General features: G+C 35.2%; 1 long non-coding RNA gene across 2 annotated transcripts in view; it reads right to left on the bottom strand.

Annotated features, from left to right (window-relative positions):
• The window catches only part of LOC103877861, a 93,214-nt gene extending 86,952 nt beyond the window's left edge, over positions 1 to 6,262 (bottom strand). Inside the window, exon 1 of one of the 2 annotated variants that reach the window (XR_001895085.3) lies at positions 2,111 to 6,262. This is a non-coding gene — a long non-coding RNA (uncharacterized LOC103877861). The remainder of the gene's footprint in view (positions 1 to 2,110) is intronic. The other variant, XR_001895081.3, reaches the window with a different exon arrangement.
• Positions 6,263 to 20,136: the final 13,874 nt, after the last annotated feature.

Here is a 20,136-nt window from a genome sequence, read left to right as displayed (position 1 = left end):
AAAGACCTGATAGATATTGCCAGAGTTTTCTCCCTGTGCAGCTGTCCCCTCTCTCATGCTCTGTGAACCCTAGCTGCTTTTGTCTGGGAACTCTCAGCTGTCTCCTCAACTCTACAAGAATGCGAGACTCTGCCTGTGTTTCTTCTGCCTCACCTGGGTCTAGGAGATTTAACCAATTATTTAATCTTTCATCTAAAACAAAACATACTAATTTGTACAAATACCTTTAATTCTGTGTGAAATTATTCTTATTTATTTATATGTTATATCTTTTATATTATAATGTTATTATATAATATATAAGGACAGAAAAAATTAAAAGAAAGAATAACAGAAGAAACATATGGGTAACACTTGAATTAATTCACCATTCCAGTGTCAGGAAAACAGTTTTTGCGAGCATTTAAAAAATCTCTTTATTCTGACAGTTTGATGTCTTGTGATGATTTTACGAGAAGAATCAAATATAAATAATCATGTTGTAAAAGATTGATATACGTCCATCTGCTTTAAATGGAACAAAGCTAAAGAACATTTTGTTCTTGTTACTGCTTCTCAATAAGTTTGGTAGTGCAGTTTAACTCATATAAGCTTTCCAAATGTCTAGCACCTTGTCCAAGCTCATACCAAAGATGTTCAAATGCCTTGGCACCCTCCTATTATTCCTTCTCTCTCTCCTCATAACCTTTTATCTTCTCATTTTCCATTTAACCATTCCTGGACCTCACTCTCATCTTGCAACATCTAATAAGCCTTTACTAAGGACTGAATATGTGAGGGCCAGATTTCTGAACTGGACTTTTCTCTCTGTAGATTTTTTCGATAAAGTTTTCACAATGCCCTAGTTTCACTGAGTCAGTAAAACTCCCAGATGTTTCCATTCTTAATGTATCTCTCTTTGTATCCCTCACCTCTGTCATAATTTTAGAGACCCTCTTGACATTTAAAAAATTTGGAAACAACAGTTTCTTATTTCTGCCTAAGAAGACTTCAAAATAAGGCATTTCTGTAAAGATTTGGATGGACACATACAGACATTTATTCCAAATTAAATCAATGGTCTTCTTCAAATTGAGTTTCAAGCTGTAAACTTCAAAGGATAAGTTCTGCTTGACTAACTGTAACACCAAACCAATTCTTTTATAAAAACAATTAAATTATCATGTACATAAGATTTCATATCCTGAAAGAATAGAAATAAGTTCTATATTCACAATAAGTTTTCTATGTATAGTCCTCAATCACAGTGCCTATGAACCACCATCCTGGGAGATAAACTTTTCTTGAGATCTTAAAGCAAATGAAGACAAGTAACCAGCGTGGCACAAATGCTTCTCTGCTACTATGTGGATTGTTGTATAGACACTGATTATATATTAAAATACTAATTTTATCCATTTATGTTCATCAAAAAAGAAATATATGGTCCACATACTTAAATTTAACTTCTGTCTTAGAGGCAATGAACTAAGTACAATCACAAGCAATAGACAAACATCATAACTTTAATTTTTGGCTGTAAAAATGGAACAAAAACAGTAATTGTATTCATCATCACTTGATCAAGTCTGGAAAATGTTACTCTTATTCTAGGAAGAATGCAGGCAAGCTCTAAAGAGTTGATGTGGCAAGAAAGACACTGATATTTTTTCTGGGAAAAAAAATACCTTGGCTCTGAACAAAAAAGAATCTTGCTGAAAATATATACTTAGTAGCCTAGTTCTCCTATTGTTAGAGCTCTTTTAGGACATTTTATGATATTTTTCTACAAGCACAGGACTGGGGCTATTTAGCTTGGTTTCTATTATGCCTTTCTTGGCATCATGTAGGATAACTAGCACATCTTATAGGACACCAGTGAAAGACAAAATAGAGAACACAAAAATCATATGGCATTCTTCAAACTGTTTTATGTGAAAAAGAAAAACTATCTTAGACGATTCAAATCCCTAGACGAATATGTCAAAATAAGAGTACTGAGAGAAAGGGGTTATTTCAAGGATGTCCCACATATAGACAACATAGTGCATTGTGACATCATTATATAAATATTAATAGTGCCAAAATACTAATCCCTTGATCGGGGAGGAAATGTTCAAAGTTCACTTACCTCTTGCAGCACTTTCCTACATAGTACTGTAGACACAACCCATTGGCATCCTGGAGATGGTATTCTGAAGAGAAAGCAGGATCTCAACTCCTCTCAAGGTGTTCCTCCCTCCCTTGAAGGTCAGGATGTCTTATGCTGGCACATCCTTTGGTGGGTCAGTAGATGGCAGTGTGTCTGAATCTAGTATGTATGGTAGGGGAAAGCTTTTTAGCATTTCCCAAGAAAATGATGGTTTTGAAAGCTGTGAGGCAGCATGGGGCCTAGTGCATGGGCCAGGAGACTTGATCTTTATTTCTGGCTCAACTTCTGAATAAATTTACTTGAATAAATGGACACCAGCCACTTAACTTTTGTGTTCCTTGCTTTCTTGAACTTGAAATTAGACAAAATACTCTGTCTCTTCCCATCTCCGTCACAAGGACACTGTGAGTTTAATCAGACTTCAGATTCATTTCCGTTCTTTGAAGAAAAGACTCGTTATGAATTTGCTATGCTATTTATAATGTCAGTGGCAAAACTGATCTGGGTTGTTCTTCTGGGACTTGAAGTAAATAAACACAGAGGCAATTGGCAAGAAGGATCTTCTGTATTTCTGTGCCATAAAATGTTGGTGTATTTTGGTTTTAAGTAGCAGCACTGGATCTCAGGATGCAAATTTATTCTTGTTACTTGGAATTAAAATAACTTCCTCCATTCCATGGAACTTGACAATTATGGAAGGTAGCCAATAGGCCTCTGGCACCTTCCCAATTTAAATTTCAACTGTTCACTGCAAGGACAGATTCAGTCAGATACAATAATTTTCACTTTTGCCTGCTATTAAACATAAGAATTTTCACTTCAGCATTTTACTACAAAGCTGGCACTCTGATAAATGTTAAATGAGATTGTAAGTAGAAAATACTGTTGAAGGGTTGCAAGATGATCCTTTTTCCCAAGAAGATCCAGCTGTGCGTGAATTCACTGGAAGTTAGAATCCTCAACCAAAACATACCTTCAGCTGTATGACACCAAAATGGGTCATGACAAGATCATGTTGGGGCAAAACAAACTTTAACATCTCACCTGCCAACCTGGCTCTGGCCACGATCAAAGCTAAGCTGCTTTGCAGAAGCCTTGCTACTTTGACGCTGGTAACAAGGATCAAAAAGGGGTACAATAAATAATACTACTTCTGGACAGGTAGATTCTGATAGGGAGGTATAGTGTATGTCTAATACAGATGCCTACCTCATCCAGTCTTCCTGGAAACAAAACATTATATTGTGTGGGATAGCCAGAAACCTACCTGCTGTATAAAAAGATAAAATTGTAAAATGAAATGAATGTCAAGCTTGAACACATGCCATACCATCATTTTTAGATAGCAGCCTTTCAATATAAAGACAAACATATTTGATATGATTTCTGGGTGTATAATCCATTGGAAAAGCTATTCTAATATAAAAATTCACTGTCAAAATATTAGTAAACAACTAGTCTTTTTTCAAATCTCTTGTTCTATGAACATAGACTCAAGACAAATGATTTTTGTGGCGTCATCTTATTTGTAAGACATGTCTCTCTAGTTGGATAGTGATTGGCTTGTTGGTTTGAATGTCAGGAGGTTAAAATTTTAATTTAAGTATGCATAAGTATTAAAATATGTTCAAGAGAATGTCACATCAACCTCAACCTCAAAGTACCAATTATGTTGTTTGGGTTACACATTTGACACTATTCTGACTACACTGATATCTCCAGTTCAGAATTTCTAAAAATGCCTCAGATCTCAGATTCATAATACATTATATGTAAAGTAGAAACATTAGAAAAACTGAATTGTAGAAACATAATTTCATAGTTTCAAGGACATAAAAGTCAAAACATACTGCTTGAAGCTAATGAACAATTATAAAGGTGTAGAAGCCAGTACATTATTAGCATTAGGTTAGAAGAAATATACTTAGACAATTCTGTAACCACTCAACAGGATGGATTCAAAACAAAGAAATTGTTAAGGTTGGAGTTTAATTATAAACACTAATTTGTAACTTGGATGAGAACAAGTAACTGTTTTTAATCCTTAGCCAGTGTTTTATTTTTTCCCTGAAGCCACTTATTGAAGAAAATAAATGATGCAGGAAAAGCAAGGGGAATAACTAATAACCAACATTTTATGCATATGTATGTGTAGAACTGAAGTGAGGAAAAAAAAAACTGATGGCACCATAGTCAATTTAAGTAAGATAAAACTTATCAATCAAGCAGTCAACCAGAAATCTCTAAGAAACAAGAAGCCCATGTACAAATTCACAGAAACATGGTAATTAATCTTTGTTGATGACCTTGAAGCACTTTGTGATTCAGAAAAAAAAAAAATTTGGAAGTTATCATATGCATAATACGGTTTTATACATAATATTATGTATATTTTATTACATTTTCTATTTTTAGATATTCATACCCAATTTGTGGCAATCCTGTGAATCTGATCATTGGTAAGTTAGAATACTTCTTTCCAGGTAATTATTTTTAATTTACTATTTTCAGATAATTTTAAACTTTGGTAAAGTGGTTTCAGAGATAGTTGCTCTGACAGGCTATAAATCGGTTTAGTAGCTACCTAACAGCATGGAATATAAGAATGTGCTCTGTATGTTAACTGTATACATCAATTTCTTAAAAGCTAAAATATCTGTATAAAAATAAGGTGCTTTACAAAAAGAAGGCCATTGGAAGACCCGTGAAAATGGAAATTGACTTTCTGAACCAGAAAAGTAAAGAGATAACATAAAGGAAAGAAACAAGGTGACAAAAGGTATCATAAAGTATTACACTTAAATGCTGTCAATTACAGAGATGGCAGTTCCTGGATCATCCTGATTTTGTGAAGCAAGTGGAAAATAGATAAAAATAGACTGCCTCTCTGTAGACTGGTAAGATCCCAACTGTTAAGAAGTGAAAAGTTTACCAACTTATGCAAATGAAGAATTGCAACAAGTTGACCAGAAAGATGATGGTGTCTATCAGTCAGGGCTCTTTCTGCTCTAAGTGATTGACAATTCAACTTAAATTGGATTAATAAAACTGAGGTATTATTGGCTATAATGTAAAAAAGCAGTTCAGTTTAATTAGAGACTCTAATTCTAATGATTAGAATTTCTCTTTATGCTGTCCCTTGCTCTCCGGGCTAGCTCAACCCTTTGAATAGTGCCTCTCAATGGATGTACAAGAGCAGCAGCAAGCAGCAACCTTTACATTCTTCTACTACCCACTTCAGAGAAGCTGTTGTCTCACAGGTCTAACAGTTGTTCTGAGGATCACACTTTTAGGACTGGACTAAATTATTGGCCAATACCTGTAGCAATCCTGATGGCCAGGAAAATATAATGTACCTATTGGCTTAAGCCTGCATACATCCATTAATTAGTGAACTCATCCAATAAATAATCAATCTGTTGGAAACTTTCTTTGACCCCAATCACTGTGGCCAAGAGTGTGAGCTGTGCGAATAAACCCTAGGCAGTATCATCAAAATTGCATAACCAATAATGCAAAACTAGTAGTTTTCCAAAAGCAGATGGGATATTATTTGAAGGAAGGAAAATAATAAATGCTGAAAAGAGAGCAACTCTAGGGAAATTCCCAACTGTTTTCTTGATTCAATACATATATAGAGTGGATAAGTTCAAGGAGGCTGAACAAAGAGAGAGAATGCATTTCAGTATTTCTAATGCAGGGTCAGAAAAAAAGGAATATATGTAAGGAGCTATTAAGTTTATCAGTAAGGTGATCTAGTCTTATAAACAAGGTCATATCAAGTTTTTTGAGTCTGTTCCCTGTTAGAGCACTCATTTATGCATTCTGTAGTACTTAAGGTTGAGGTAGTTTTATGTTTAAGTTATATGTAAAGAACTTCTACTCATTCTTTAAGAGTTGGCCAAGTATTCCGTCTGTGAATACTTAGCCGAAACCCCTCATATCGGTCACAAGTATACTTCATGCATCTACTAATTTGTACACTTTTCAGAGTCTGTTGTAATTATGTTTGTGTTTCTGTCTTCCCTACTTAGCTTTGAGCTATTAGATGACATGGTTTCTTCATTTTATCTAGGATATGTCACAACTAGGTATAATGCTCAACAAATACTTGGTTAAAAATGAAATATAAAATTTAACATTTTTCTTTCTTTACCCATTCATCCAGTAAAATCTCAACAATTTTATATAGGAAAAAAAAGTATCTGAGAAAGAAAAAAATATATATATATATTATATATACACATATATAATATATATACACACATATATACACACTATGGGTATATAGAGTATGTGTGTTATATTTGTATACATATATCTATAATACATAGTGTTTAATGAAAATGAACCTCCTCAACAGGTTAGAATATGCACCTGGAAACTGAAAACAAAGTGTGAAAACTGAAGCTGCTTTGTTTCTTCCCTAGGAATCATGTTGGAGTTGACTTCTTGGGATTTATTTCAGAAATGGCTGTTTGAGAAGAAAACTGAAGGTTCTGTGAGTTTTTTACATGATTGCATTTGTACAATATCTGCAGTCAGGCCATATCCAAACTGGGTTTAAATGACAGCTTTGTGAAGCAGTTATACCAATATCTGGCCCTTTAGAAACTCCCATAAGGTATTCCTTGTGCTTTTAGGCGATCCTCCCAGTGAGCTCTCACTCACAGGCATTTGTTCTTGCTCAAAGACTTTTCTCTAGATTTGCCTTTCAGTGATTTCTTCTGTCTCAGGGTAAGATAACCAAGCTCTCATTTGATTTTGGATCTCAAAATGTCTAATCATATATTAATTAGTACCTGATTCACAACTAATTTTGTAAGATTCAAACTTTTTAATGTCTGGGCATTTCTTTCTGAAAAACATGGTAAAAAAAATTATTTGCACTTATTAGGTTGTTTTTTTATCTTTGCACTCTGATAAAGAAGCTTTTTTGTTTGTTTAACATGATTCTAGTTTAGCACAATGGAAATGAAAGGGAGAGCCAAAGCATTAGGAACTGGTAAGGAGGTTGTTCCTATAGTAGATTTGGAAACTTCTATATGATTGCATTTCTAGTTGTTTTGATAGAAGAAAAAGTAGATATTAGAGGAGGGTGGCAGGAAGCCAGACTAGCCACTCTTCTAAGATAGTGATTCTACTCATGTGGAATGGGTGGATTTACTTATCTGGATGCAATGACTCCACATATGGTGTCCCTAACTTGAAGGTAAGTCTGCTTGGCTTCCGCCGCATCTTCACTGCTGCTCTATTAGTATCTTACTCCAAATGTAAAATCTTGTGTCATTGCCCCAGGTTGAAGTGCACTGCAAATTAGTATTGGAGTCAAAGGGGCAGGGAAAAAGAAATTAAGTGTTGAGAAGGAAGACAAATACAGGGTGGACGCGTAGCATAGACTAAATTTTGAGGAAAGTAAATTGAAATTAGAGAAGTAACCTTATCCCCCTGGCAGGGCATGTGACTTGGGTGTGACTCGCTTCTTCCATGTCCAGATGCTCAAACCCGTAGGGTGAGCATGCAGACAGGCAGGTGCATAGGTTGTGAGGAGCGTTTTGGGGCTCTGGCCCTATAGCAGCTTATAGGGGTGAGTGTTCACAACTCTTAAAGCTCAAGTGGACATGTGTTACAGTGTGCTCTTTCAGTTTTGCTGTCTGCAGATGGCTTGTGTTAATCAGCTCAATTAGACCCTCTGCCTTATCTGAAGAAAAGGGGCCAGTGTGACAACCTGGGTTCTTGCCCAGTGTACCGGAAGAATCAGAGCACATGTGGGCTGGAAGGATGAGTGCAAGGTTTATTGAGTGGTGGAGGTGGCTCTCAGTGAGATGAATGGGGAACTGGAAGATGAGGATGGAGTGGGAAGGTGATCTTCCCCTGAAGTAGGGCTGCCCAGCTACTGAAGTCTTCTCTGACTGCCCCTAGCTGAACTCTCCTCAGCGTCCAGAAGTCCTTCCTCTTCTCTCTTTCTTTCGTGTGTGTGTGTGTGTGTGTGTGTTTTAATTATACTTTACGTTCTGGGATATATTTGTAGAACGTGAAGGTTTGTTACATAGGTATACACGTGCCATGGTGGTTTGCTGCACCCATCAACCCATCATCTAGATTAGGTATGTCTCCTAATGCTATCCCTCCTCTAGCTCCCCACCCTGCAACAGGCCCTGGTGTGTGATATTACCCTCCCTGTGTCCATGTGTTTTCCTTGTTCAACTCCCATTTATGAGTGAGAACATGTGGTGTTTGGTTTTCTATTCCTGTGTTAGTTTGCTGAGAATGATGGTTTCCAGTTTCATCCATGTCCCTGCAAAGGACATGAACTCATCCATTTTTATGGCTGCATAGTATTCCATGGTGTATATGTGCCACATTTTCTTTATCCAGTCTATCATTGATGGGCATTTGGGTTGGTTTCAAGTCTTTGCTATTGTGAATAGTCCGGCAATAAACATATATGTGCATGTGTCTTCACAGTAGAATGAGTTATAATCAAACTGGCTAACCATATGCAGAAAACTGAAACTGGTCCCCTTCCTCATACCTTATACAAAAATTAATTCAAGATGGATTAAAGACTTAAACCTAAGACCTAAAACCATAAAAACTGTAGAAGAAAACCTAGGGAGTACCATTCAGGACATGTGCATGGGCAAAGACTTCATGACTAAAACACCAAAAGCAATGGCAACAAAAGCCAAAATTGACAAATGGGATCTAATTAAACTAAAGAGCTTCTGCACAGCAAAAGAAACTATCATCAGAGTGAACAGGCAACCTACAGAATGATAGAAAATTTTTGCAATCCATCCGTCTGACGAAGGGCTAATATCCAGAATCTATAAGGAACTTAAATTTACTAGAAAAAAACCAACAACCCCATCAAAAAGTGAGTGAAGGATATGAACAGACACTTCTCAAAAGAGGACAATTATGCATCCAACAAATATATGAAAAAAGCTCATCATCACTGGTCATTAGAGAAATGCAAATCAAAACCACAATGAGATACCATCTCACACCAGTTGGAAAGGCGATCATTAAAAAGTCAGGAAACAACAGGTGCTGGAGAGGAATTGGAGAAATAGGAATGCTTTTACACTGTTGGTGGGAGTGTAAATTAGTTCAACCATTGTGGAAGACAGTGTGGCAATTCCTCAAAGATCTAGAACCAGAAATACCATTTGACCCAGCAATCCCATTACTGGGTATATACCTCCTTTCTCTTTCTCTGCCCTGCCGTCCTGCCACACTCTTCAGCACTTTCCACTGCTCTGTTCCTCTGCGCCTCTTGTTGCTCAGCTGCTTCTGTCTGTGCCTGCTTAAAGTCTCAGCTTTAAATGGGCACAGGATGGGGGGTGTGGTAGGCCAAAAGGCAACCTTTTGGGCATGAAAACCGAAATGTCTGTCCTCACTTAACTCCATGGGCATAGACTCAAAGGTAGAGTGCTCACCAAAGACCCCACACTTCTCTACCAGCACTTACTTCCCTGCCCCCTTCCCATATCAGAAAAATGTGACCAAAAGACAAATCTTGGCCCATGTTATTTTCTCATGTCCTCATTATCTTCTAGTTGTGTTCACTGTCTAAACCCCCAGTTAGACCATCATACATGAGCCAATCTTGTGAAATCTCCATTCATACCATAGCTGCCAGCTCACGTAATGTTTTATGACATTGAAAACTGGCTAAAGGCTGAAAAATATTGGAAAGGGTATTCCTCAGAGAACTGAAAATTTTACAGAGTGTAATAACAAGGTAAGAACTAGGTTCTTTGGCGCAGGATGGAACTAACTAAAGAGAGAGCTTCCACTTGAGAAAAGGAGGTAGAACTCAATGAAGAACTAGGCCAGTAGCCCACTGGGGAAGGAAGAACTGAAAAGGAATTCACCTAAATCTTAAGAGTTTGCTGGCTAAGAGTAAGAGGAGAATGTCACTGGAACTGCAGAGCAAGCATGAGAAACATCGTTATTTCTCTTAATGAGGGGCTGCAGGCAGGCCTTGAGATAAATAGAATGGCTGACATTACGGAAACTTGATGGGCATGGTTTATTCTGAATATGTTATTGCTACTACTAATTAGAAGTTGCAAGAAAAGTATTACTATAATAATATTTGTATGTCTGTATTTCTGGAAAATTATATTGGGGCCATTAAAATAGCGTAGAAAACTCCTATAGGCTACATATCACATTCATGAAGTGTAGGGAGGGAAGAAGCAGAAAGGTTCACTCTTCTTCGTTCTGTGTGTGCAAAAGAATGACTGGAGGGGGAAGTGGTGTTACACAATATGTTTACACTTCCTCCAGTAAGAGATTTTTTTTTTTCCTGAAAGCGGAGAGAATTTCCACTTAGGAGGATATTCCTGAAGCTCACTCTTGGTTTCACCCAATGGGGTCACCCTTGGGGAGATTGCATACATACTAGTACACAAGGCTTTCATAGGAAGCGCATGTCATACAAATACTTTATAGCTGACCTGCTTATATGTCCCAGGACCTCCCCTTGTACTGGATCTGGGAGGAGTGACTGAGGTTTCAGGGCACATTTCAGGTCTCAATATCCCCAGGTCCTAGAATAAGAGAACAAGTGAGAGCAACACAGGGAGAATGCGCATTTGATAAAGAAATACAGATTTATTCCAACATCTGGTGCAGCAGAAAGATACTGTGAAAGATAGGGTTGGGAACGGCCTTTGTTGAGAATGGATCAAATACAGAAAATAGAATAAACGCTGGCTCTCAAAAGTGAGCTTCCCCATCCGCACCGGATGTTTGTGAATATCTCAAAGACACCATTCATTTCCCCTTGGCAGCAGCCTATGAAAAAGAGGGAAAAAAGAGTTTACAAAGGCTTTTTTCTACTGCAATCATAAAAAGTTATTTTCAAAATAATTCATAAAGAAGCATGTTTGTTAAATATCTCTCCTATTATTTTCAGAGACCCACGATTTAAAGAGAAATTTTACAAATTTATAGTTATGAGAGACATATTAAATGAATTTTAAAACATGAAAGACTTAATATTGTCAGTTCCAAAAACTACCAGGTTGCCCTAGTATTATTAAATTTGTTTATATAACTAAAAAAATTATTACTAGTAATCATATAGAAACAATATGTTATATCTTATTTAACTATTGATTTACAGCTCTGATGTCTACCTAGGACAGTCTCCTTTTACCAAAAAGTGTCTTTGGTTATCATAGTCTTTTATTAGTCTTTATAACATCTTTTATTTCACCTCTCTGTCAGAGTGCAAATGCATGGATCTAAAGGGATATCAAGGTTTAAGACTAGATTAATCTTATGAGCAATGTTATCCCAAAGTGATTTTATGCCTAGAAAAAAGGTAATGCTAAAATTATCAAACATTTAAAAAAATGCAACATGGCATTATTGGTGAGCTTCCTGATTGCTTAATGTTAGTTAAATAAGTCAACATTTAGCCAGCCAGATTTTTCTCATACAACCCTATATTATTTGGAGCGACGGGAGCAAACTCCAAGAAGTCCCTATAACCAGTATTAGCTCAGAAGGAAGAAATTCGATGTCAGTGTTTTTCATGCATACACGAACATACTACTTATAAAATCCATGTTACCCCATTGCAATGCAGCTTACAAACTGCTGCCAGATAAGTGTCTCAAAGACACAGCTCTGATGCTGTCACTCATATCACCAAGAGCATTTAATGGCAGATTCCCAGCTAAAAGGAAACCTCTCTGGGAGACCTTGAAGCAGCCGTGTTTCAATCTTGCACTAAAATATCTAAAATGACTTAGAAAAATAGAATAGTTGCAATATAAAGGATCAAGACTAAAGGTCAAAAGATTGTCATATTTTAAAATAAATTTGTAGTTATTCTAAAGATAATGCACTTGTGGTAGAAAAAATCATTGGTGGCCCACTATGCTTTACTCTAAGAAATGCATCAGGAAATGTTGACCATCTGAAAGAAGGTAGGAAGACAGGCCATTCCTCTCTGTCTGCCCAGTGAACTCAGAGATCTGGGAGGGAGTTAGCTTTCTGCTAGGTTGTCAGAAACCTGGTGAGCACATTATGTAGTATTATGCAGGCACAAGTAAGTTGGCATAAAGCTCTGCGCATCACGTCAGTCTTTCCACTCTCCAATCCTTGTTGAGACTTGCTGTACAGGAGAAAGCATACATACTGAGAAACAAACAGGTCGTGTGCCCTGACTCCTTCTCACTAACTCTATGACCTTGGGTGTCTTTGTGCCTCAGTCCCTGTGTCTTAAATGGGAATAATAAGAGTGAAAGCACTACTTTATGGAGATCTTAAGAATTAAGTGAGTTGATTTTATTACTAAGGCAATTTTTAGCTCAATACAAAATATAGCCAGAGAGGATTTTCTTAATGCTTTGAAGAAAGATTTTTTTAAAGGCCATACTTAATCTTAAAGTAAATCCCTTTACTCCTCCCTATTCCAAGGGTCAGAACAGTCTAAATAACCCCAATTCTGCTATCTCAGAGGAGAGGGACAAACCAATTTCACACAACTGTGGCAGGGATTTGGGCAGAGGACATGCTGAAGGAAAGTTAATATTGGTAAGTACTGCTATCACAGATATCTGCGTGGCCAGAAGAAAATCCAAACAAATAGCTAGAATGATAGAAACATAGCTCATGAAGAGAACGCTTTAAAGTCTGAACCTGAACAACTGCAGAGAGACCAAAAATGCTTTGCTTTTGTATTCACTCCAATACAGGAAGTCACCAGGTCGCAGAGGGATGGGAATCACATGGGAATCAGTGTGAAGTGCAGAACCAGGATACAGTGAGCACAGTGATACCAGGAAAGGCAGGATCAGAATATTTTAATATATTATAAAGTGATAGTAGGTCAATGAGATAAAATATAACCTTTAGAAGAATGTGTTTTATGTGAGTTATAAATGGACTCACAAAAGAACTTTTGCCTTTCCAAATTATTGACCTTGCCTGGAGGCAAACATTCATTTGGAAAAAGGAATTAGTTTCCACAGTAGTAATCATAAAAATTAAGTTTATACCATGAATAATTTCTCTGTTTTATGTTTATCTCACTCTTTCTCTAGATCTCTAATTTTAGATTCAAAATGATTAATTTTTAAAATACTTTGAATAAGATCATTCTATATTCATAAAACTAGTATAGTTCATACTTATTCTTTAAAATTTTAAATATTTGATCATTAATTATGATTATTTGTCAGATTTATATAATAAGAAAAAATTAATTTGAAAAAGTGAAAGTTTTACTTGAGACATTAAGCTAAATATTTTATTAGAATCAAACTACTCATACAATTATTCTCAAAAATGCTACAATGGCTCTAGATGTGATTACCAATCTGTACCTTCATTCTCTTAATTCTTCTCTTTTCTCTTTAACTCTTCCTTTTCAAGTCTCCATCAGGTCTCCTATTCCTCCTCCACCCCTTTATGCCTCTTTACAAGTTGTCATTCCACCTTTCACCCACTGATCATCTTATTTCTTTGTTCTCTTTGAGAAATCTCTCTGTTCTCAAGTGTTTAACAATTGTCTACATGCATAGTGTCTTGGTTAGTTTGGGCTGCTAAAACAATACCTTAGTTTGGGTGGCTTAGACACAACAGATATTTATTCTGCTAATTCTGGAGACTGGAAGTCTGAAATCAGGGTGCCAGCATGGTAAGGTTCTGATGAGGACCCTCTTCTGGGTTGTAGACCGCCAACTTCTAGTTTTACCCTCACATGGTAGAAAAAGAGTAAAAGAGTTCTTAGGGTCTCCTTTATAAGGGCACTAATTTCATTCATGAAGGCTCCACCCTCATTACCGAATTATTTCCCCATACCCCCACTATGGGAATTAGGATTTCAACAAGTGAATTTTGGGTGGACACAGACATTTGGTTTATAATACTTAGATTACCAAATTTTACCCTGATCTTTCCCTAACCTAACCTTACAACTCCTATATCCACTGAACATATCTACCTGGAGATCTATGATGACTCAAAGGCAGCATTTCTAGTAGTGAACAATACACCATTTTTTTAGCTAGTTTTTTTAAATCTTTCCCTATTTCTGAACATAGTGCATGAAACCATCGTGTAGCTTTTGAAATTAAAGCTAACTATCCTACATTGAGTCCCTATCATTTGCTAGCCTATTTGTCTTGGTTTTGACTTCCTTTTCATAATTCTGCATATACTTATCTCACAACTGTGGCTCTTCTCTTTCAATTTGAATGACATTGGATTAACACACAAATCTTTCCTTGCCTGTGAGATCTATTCAGTTTCTCAAAACAACTAGTTTTCAAGATTTGGTTTTCTAATACCCTGCTTCAAGGAGATTAACTAAGAGGTCAATTATTTAAAACATACTCTCCAAGTTTCTTCAATTCCCTTGGTCCCCATGGACTTCAGCCATAGCTTTTCTTCAGTTCTTCAATTCAGAATCAAGCCTGGATAATAAACAAGTGCTCTTTAAGAAAATTATATAAATATACTGATTTGATTCACATAAGAGTATAAGTTCTCAACTCAACTCTTTAAAGTGTGTTTCATGTCACTCATTTTCCATTTCCCAATAGTTATACAAACAATTATTTTGGAGGTCAAACCAGCTATCTTCATCCCCCGTGTAACTTTATTTCCCACACACACAAGAACTATCACATACCAATTCTTTTGATTTATCTTCCTTCCTTCTCCATACCTATATCTTTACTTATTCTCATGTAAATAGATATTGTGTCTTGAGTGAGATTTTTCTGTTGTTTTACAATTGATGCTAAGACCCAAAGCTAAAAATAGAAATTTCTAAGTACCTCATATTTTAAATTCAGAGATTCAACTTTTGGACTGGCCATCTTCCATAGGGATAATTGAAAGGTACCATCATAGAATGTATACTCCATCATTGCTTCACCAAATCTACCTGATAAAATGAGAGAACCCATATGGGAGAAAATGGCAGTGCTCTTTAAAAGAAGCTACTTCTTCCAGCCTCTTTCCGGTGGGAGGCAGAGTCTGCTTCCCCTCACCAAATCAAAAGAGAAAGGGCTACTCTTGAGTATGATAAATATAATTTACATATCCCTTAGGAAAAATCTGAGTAACCAGTAGGTACTCAGAAAATCATTGATAGATTATGCAAATAAGATCTGTCCTATTTTTCCAGAATCAGTGTTGCTCTATGCACTCTTTCTTGAAGGTTGGGAAATTACCCTTGAAGAATTACTAGATATAGACCAACAAAGCCATGAGATATTTCAAAAAATGTAACTGTCACAAGATAATGAATAATGCTATTGGTATTCATCTGGCAGACCCATTGACTCATTATTTGAGCTGAAGGAAAACAGTTCACGTTCTTTACTACATTATCATCAGTGCCAGAGAGACAAAATGAGATGTAGTGAGATAGATATACACAGAGCCCATCCAGCCTCAGTCTAAAAGAAGTTTACTGATAAAGCGTTCTCTCATTCAAATGTATAATTATCTGCCTAATTGAAAACTGAATTTAAATATTTTCCTGGGGGAAAAATGCCAGTTTGATGCTCTTTTTTTTTTTTTTTTTAAGTCTTTGTCGATGTAAAATGAGAAAATTTTATTGCAGGGTGCAGTGATTTCGCATGCATTAAAATTTAGTATCTAAAATATCTACAGGGCCTGAAAAGGTATATGGAAATGAGCTGTTTTCCAAAAGGTATATGGAAATGAGCCACAGGAAATGACAGCTAAGCTGATCTCTTTTTCACAGCCTTTTAATGATGTATTTCTCTTAGGATTTTAAAGAATTTTAGATCTAGCAGCTTTCGACTCTAAGGTATAGCTGATTCAAAGTGAAATTAGTGTTGGGTTCTAATATGTTAATTCAGAAATAACTGTAGATTCATTTATAGGAGCTCAATTTCCATAAGTGATATGTAGGCATGTAGGCAAACTTATGAAATGAGCAACGTTTATCTCTAGTCACTCCAGCCTTTCCATTTTCTAACCTGCCTTGATAATTTCTACAACTTTCACATCTTTTTCTTTTTTCTAAAGATGTTCTTCGATTCTTCATTTGACTAATCTGGACATGCAAAATATAAGTTTCTTTTTCCTTGTAAACTTTTGTTACATATCAATAGGCCACTGGAACACAGGACAGTAATATAATTATCAGGATATTGGCTTGGGGTGAAAATTATGAGAAAAAATTTATGGAAAGGTTGTATATGTAAGGATTGAAAATATATATTATATTATCACATATAATAAAAAACAAAGGGACAATTTTGCATATTAAATTAGCTTTGGAGATATTCTACACTGTATTTTGTCTATGAGAAAACTGATGACAGATGAGTTAAATAAACTAAACATGACACAAAGTTCAATTTAATCACAATAGTGGCTTTATAATTTTTTGAAAATGTTCAACATAAAGGAAGGTAAGAATTAAAGGTCTCAGTTTGTTGAAGTCAATAGGTAGATTGGCCATATGAAGCCACTGCGAAAGTCCTATCACATTCCTTGTGTTTTATGGAACACTGGATGTTGAATTGTAGGACTACATTTTTCATTCTCAATGTCATCAGAGTTATGAACATAATATGTAAAACATCATTGATTAGCAACAGTTTTAAAAGCTATAGCTTCATATTGGTAAAAATGAATTATAAGAAAAATATTAAAATTTTGTGTTTATTAATATTAGGAGTAATTCTATTCAGAATAAAAAAACTAAGCTGAAATAAACTTTAATATAATTAAAAGTAACAAATTATGCATAGGTGATGTCATTTTTTAGAACAATTCTACATACTTTTAAGGACTGTTTCAGAAATTTGTTCTGCTGAAACTGACTCATATGAACTCCTTTCTTCTCATTAACTATCCTGAACTTTTTCTATTTCCAGTGCACAGCATCTTTCTGCCAACTCTAAACCTCCAGGCATAATCCAGATCACACGAAGAGAGGTGAAGATACAATAATCGTGGGGACTATGCTGATTAAAGCGTTTTTGGCATTGAACCCATGTCCAGATGATTCAGTTAGTTGCATCAGGCTTATGTCCAGACAACAAGGTTACTGAGGCCAGACACATCTCCTTTTAATTACTCTGGGAGCTCTGTAGTTCGTACTGGTAACTATATCCTGATAGATGTAGTACGGCTCCATGGAAGTGGGTAACAGACTAACTTTTGTAATAGTCCCAGCTCAATACGTTAATAGTTTTGTCTTTAGCAAGCAATTTCAGCAATAGTTATATCTATTTAAAACAATTTTAAAAATAATTAAATGAAGAAGTAATATAAAAACTTATAGGGCTTCAGAAAATACATTTCCAATAAATGGTAAATATTATTAGCTATTTTTTCATGATAACTTGTCTAATTGTGCGAGTCAGTTTTTAATGAGGTTAATAAAGTTAATGTCAAGTTGATTAATACATGATAAAAACATTTCAATTTGCTGTCACACATTTTAGTATAAAATATAATAATCATATGGAAAATATAGAAAATGATATAACAAACAGTAGTATACTCACACCTCAACTTTAAAAAAATTTAATATTTGTCCATATTAACTTCAGAGCTTATATTGTTTAAAACTTGAATCGATATAGATACTGGCAGTCATTAGTGAACAAATTCCACTCCATTTTTTTCCCTCTCAACTTAAAGGGAATCTTCTAAGTACATGAAAAATATTTCTCTTATGTTTTCATGCTTTAAAAATATGTTAGAATCAATAAGCTTTAGAAAGTTTATGTTTTTAGATTTTTTACATTTAGGTATAGACTATTCATTGTATGGCTGATTAAAGCTTTCCTTATATGTATTAGGCTTTAAAACTCTGCTTTCTTTTTAATGAGCATTGAGGTAGATTCAACTATCTTGCTATTATAAACATCAATCTTTGTGCCTCTTCATTTTTAAAGTGGAGATATTAATAGAAACTCCTTCATAGGGACTTTTGTAGAGAATAGTATGGCCAATAAATATAACAATTGTTCTTAGGCAAAATAAATACTATATGTGTCTACTATTAATATAAATAATGTTGCAAGGGTTCTTTTTGTATTCACCTCTCTGACTCTATGTAGAACAGGAATGATATCCAGAAGTGGAAATGTATGGTTTTCAGGTGTATACCTCTTCCCTTTTACTGTAGTTTTCCATTCTGCTCTCCAAAGTAACAGTACCATTTTATGTTCTCAGGGCTTACAGTAGGTTGTTTCTGGACATAGATTCTGAAGTCAGATTCCCTGGCAAGCAGCTGTATGACCTTGGCAAAATATTTCTCGTTTACCTAGTTTTCTAATTCATCAAATAAACACAACAATATTATCCACTTTACTGGATTGCAGTAGAGAGTAAATAGTTTATTTATATACAGCAGTTAGAAGAGTGTCTGCAACACATTAAGTGTACAATAAACATTAGCTATCAAAACCATCACCAGCAGCATAGAAAAGTTCTCTTTACTAGTAGCTCAAATTGCCTGATTTGATGTTTTTGTTTGTTTTCTGCTTTTTGCCAAATAAATGAGTGTGAAGCAGTTTTTCATGTGTGCTTTAGTGTGCTTTCCCCTAATTCCTAGAGATTGTCATTTTTGAAGGAGCCCAACTCCATCTGCTCTGTTTCCCTCTTAACATGTAATGATTTTAATCCTTGACTTGGTCCTGAAACCAATCCCAGGCCAATTCCTCCTGGAGGCCATAAATTTTACCCTGGTTCTCCTCTCAGTTCTACTCCGTACAGATAATTTTTTTCTTTTTGAATGAGGCTATATACTTTTAATTTTTTTATTATTGTACTTCATAAGACACATTTTCACAGTAATTTCATTTCATAGTCATTTGGTGTTGGGACCAGAGACGTCGCCTCCAATCATGAATTTACAGATCTTGACTAGAATTTAAAATATTTTTTTCCCTGATAAAATTCTTTATGTTCACTCTAGGCAACGTGGAAATAGATGAATTGAGATTGAAATAACACCCCATTCTACCACCAAAAATTCTTTAGATCATGAGTAGAGCTGCATTAAGCTGCATCTGTAAGTTATTTTGAGAAATAGTTGCAATTATGCAATGGTATTGAATTTCCTAAAATTGTTTTCTTTAGAGTGCTATTCTTCTAGGTATTAATAGATGTCCTTGGAATAAAAGATTCCACAGTCAAATAAGTTTGGAGTACAGGGGGTTAAAAAGTTAAATATATACTTTTGCTGCAAGACTACTTGAGAGACAGATAAATTGTATATGATTTCTAAAACATATTTGGCCATTAACTACTCCCAGCTCATATATGCACTTTCCTTTCATATTTTTTCAGTGCTTAGTGGTGAAATTTACAAGTAATATTCATAGCTCAGAGGAACCAGATCCCAACTTTTACTCTATTTAAGATTGTTTGCCAATAAAGTTTAATTTTATTGTGTATTTAAAAATGTTATCCTCAAATTGCTTGTGTTATTTTCCTAAACTGGATATTGCAATTTTATCTACTTATTAATAATAGTTTTTGACTTTAAGGGATCCATTTAAATATTTACTCATAATGAAATGTGAACAATGTTGGTTTTATAAAGATATAATCTTCCTCATTGAATGAACTTCCACGGAATGCTTACTGATTTCCAGATTCCTTCTAAAAATGAAGTATCTAAAACAGAATAAAATAGGCAAAGGCCTACCTTACAATTGCTGTAAAGCATTTAATCCAAGAATATAATAACTTAAATTGCTAAAATACATTTCCCTTCAGTAAACTTTTTGAATATGCAACTTCAGTATACACAGATTGCCTTATGTATAAAGACATAGGCATTATTAGTTTAATATAAAAGTTAACTTCTTGAAAACTTGAAACTATACAATATTGCAAAACATTTTGACACATGATCCAATATCTACAGTATTTTTTCTAACTACTAATTCTGGAGGCCATATTTTCATGCTCAGAATGAAAATTACATTACACTTATAGCAGCTCTAAAATCACTTTTGTCCGCCAGA

The sequence above is a fragment of the Papio anubis genome, chromosome 12 (genome assembly GCF_008728515.1).
Source record: "Papio anubis isolate 15944 chromosome 12, Panubis1.0, whole genome shotgun sequence".
NCBI lineage: Eukaryota > Metazoa > Chordata > Mammalia > Primates > Cercopithecidae > Papio > Papio anubis.
This window is presented reverse-complemented; position numbering and strand designations above follow the sequence as displayed.